Raw genomic sequence first — 3,412 nt, 5'->3', positions numbered from 1 at the left:
GAGTACTTAGCTAATAGAATTAAGACACCTGTATAGTTAGTTAGGAAAAGAAGGTTCTTTTATTTTCCGCACAGTTGTATATATACATGGTTGGAGAAGAAATAAATATACACAAAAAAATTTCCAATACTATTTCTTATAATTTCTACGTAGTATCGGAGAAATAATCAAATAATTCAATCAATCTTTACATCGAATTCAATCATGACTAACGAAACCATCACTAATTCTGAATCAACACCTGCAACTCTGGAAACAAGATCATCCTCAGGAATAAAGATTGATATCAATCATGTTTTCTATCTACATTCTTTAAATTCTCCTAGAATGAGCTAGGTGAGCAACACATTTGATGGAAGGAGCTATCAAAGATAGAAGAGATCAATGCTTATAACACTCTCTACAAAGAACAAGTTGGGATTTATTATTGGAGCACATCCTTCACCAGCTCCAACATCACCAGAGCTGTAGCCCTGGAATAGATGTAATGACATGATAACATCTTGACTCCTTAATTCCCTTTCAAAAGAGATAGCAGATAGTGTTATATACTCTAAAACTGCTAAAGAACTTTGAATGAGTTTAGAACATATATTTGATTAGTCAAATGGTACTAAACTCTTTCATTTGGAAAAGAACTCAACAGATTGATGCACAGAACTAACACGATATCTTACTAAGCTCAAGAGACTCTGAAATGAGTTAGCTTCTCTTGACTCTCAAGATAAGTAACTTGTATGTGCATCTGTGAAGGAAAACAGAAATAAAAGAAGTATATGGAAGATGAAATGCTCATACAGTTTCTCATGAGACTTAATGATACATATACATAAGCTAGGGGTAATTTTTATGATAAATTCACTACCTAACATTAACGTTGCATATTCCTTAATCTTACAGGATGAGAACCAAAAGGAGACCTACATGAGTCCTCTTATTCCTGTTGACTCGTCAAGCTTCATGGTTATAATAATATGAATCAAAATAAAAATGGTGAGTAGTTTCAGAAATTTAACCCAGGTGGATCAAAATCTAGATCTGGATTGAAGTCAAATATAGGCTATCCTAAAATGAATAACTACCAACAAACAACCAGATACCCAAGATAGCATTAAAAAATTTAAAGGAAATAAGAAATATAATCCTAATGTTTCTTATACTCATTATGAGAAAACATGTCATGTTGTAGATTATTATTACAGAGTGATAGATTTTTCTGAAGATTTTAATTTCACAAATGACAAAATATATCTAACACCAGTTAGAGGGAATAAAGTTATCTCTATTGAGAAGGATCCTAGCTACTATATGGAACAAATCAATCAAAACATAAGTAAGGAATAGTTTTGGCACTTCATTCAAGTAATAAAGCAAATGAAGATCCCAAAATCAGCAAACGAAAATGCAACACTTGAGAATAATGTCGATTTAGTGGTTGGTACTATTTTAAAGTATTTTAGGACCTGCTTTTAATTCTAGCATCTGAATCATAGATTCAGGGGCTTCCGAGCATATGTGTCTCAATTCTGAGTTATTTATCTCTTAAATAACTCTTAGAATTTCAGTCGATATAATTCTTTTTCAATCTCTAACTGTTACTCATATAGGAAGTGTTCAGATATTTTCCGACTTAACAATACACAATGTTTTGTATGTGCCAAGTTTCAAATCTAATCTCTTATCAGTTTATAAATTCAGCAGTCAATTCAATTATACTTTTTTTTTTCAATTCTAACAATTGTATGTTTCAGGGTCATTCAATGAAAAGGCCTCAAGCTTCTGGTGAAGCAAGATAAGGTTTGTTATTGTTGCAACCTTTTCCTAAGATGCCTAGTGCAAGTGAGAATACTTTACTGGAGTCTCAAAAATGTTGTAGAATCAGTAATTCTGTTTGTTTTTCTGATTCAATTTCTTTTACAGTTTTTTCAAATATTTTTTCCAATGTAGGGTTATGACATGTAAGGGCATTTTCCCTGTGCATCACTGAAAAATGTAAATTTGTTGTCTATTTCTCAAAATTTTGATTGTCATTGTGATGTGTGTCTTAAAGCTAGATAGCCTAGATTATCGTTTTCTACTAGTGAAATCACCACTAAGAGTTGTTTTGATCTATTTCACATTAATACTTGGAGACCATACAATGTATCTATTTATAACAATTATAGTTATTTTTAAAATCATAGAGGATGGTTATAAAAGAGCTATATGGGCATATCTATTAAGTACTTAATGTAATACCTTCTTTGTGATTCAGAGTTTTTTTATACATGGTTGAGAGAGAATTTAATACTAAAGTGAAAGTGATTAGATCTAACAATGCCATGTACTTGGGGAAAACTGAAGTAGCCTCAGAATTTTTGAATTCATAAGAAATTATCCATCAGAAATCTTGTGTTGTTACCCCATAACAGAATGACATAATGGGATAGCTGAAAGAAAACACATGCATTTACTATAGATTACAAGAGCTTTTCTATTTCATTCTAAGGTATCTCTAATTCATTGGGGTGAATGTATTCTAACATTTGCCTTCTTGACAAACAAATTACCATCAATGTCTTCTCCCATGAATCCTTCAATCAAGCTATCTGCAGATTCAGAACACCTTTGTCAGATCGCACAATTTATAGACATCTTATTGAAAATATCAATTATTTGACTCACACTAGACTAGATTTATTATTTGTTTTATTGGAACTCAGACAATTTATGTACTATCCTACTACTGACCATTTCAATGTTGGTTTAAGAGTGATTCATTACCTAAAGAGATTCCTAAGCCATGGTCTTTTCTTTACTGCACCGCCTTCTATGTCATTGAACATTTTTGTGATGTTGACTGGGCATCTTGCCATTATTCTTGTCGATCAGTAAGGAGATTCTTCATAAGCTTCGGTGGATATTCCATCTCCTGGAAATCAAAGAAACAAAGTTCAGTATCTCTATCATCTACAAAAGCGGAGTACCATTCAATGAGAAAGTTTGCATAACTAACTTGACTTACCAGATCTATCTATTCTTTCTACTTTGTCAGTGTCCATTCACTCTGATAGCCAAACTGCTATACATATAGCTCGTAACCTTGTGTTTCACAAATAGATGAAAAACATCGAGCTTGATTGTCATTTCATACGATAGCAATATCTTGTTTGATCTTCTTGTCTTTTGTTCCCTCCAAAGAACAATTAGCTGACATTTTTACTAAGCCCCTCGCCAGACCATCACATTATCAACACATGCGCAAGTTGGGACTCACTTTGTTCCCCTCAAACTTGAGAGGGGATGTTGAGATTACATCATCTTCAATTTCAATGGAGAAATGCGGAGAAGATGAGGGTGAAGAAGAAAAAAAGAGGAACACTATGACTTGTCGAAGTGGTTCAAAACACACAAGTGGTAACAAGAAGATTGA

The sequence above is a fragment of the Solanum stenotomum genome, chromosome 1 (assembly GCF_019186545.1).
Source record: "Solanum stenotomum isolate F172 chromosome 1, ASM1918654v1, whole genome shotgun sequence".
In the NCBI taxonomy this organism is placed as follows: Eukaryota; Viridiplantae; Streptophyta; class Magnoliopsida; order Solanales; family Solanaceae; genus Solanum; species Solanum stenotomum.
The sequence above is the reverse complement of the archived record's forward strand: the minus strand, read 5'-3'. Positions refer to the sequence as shown.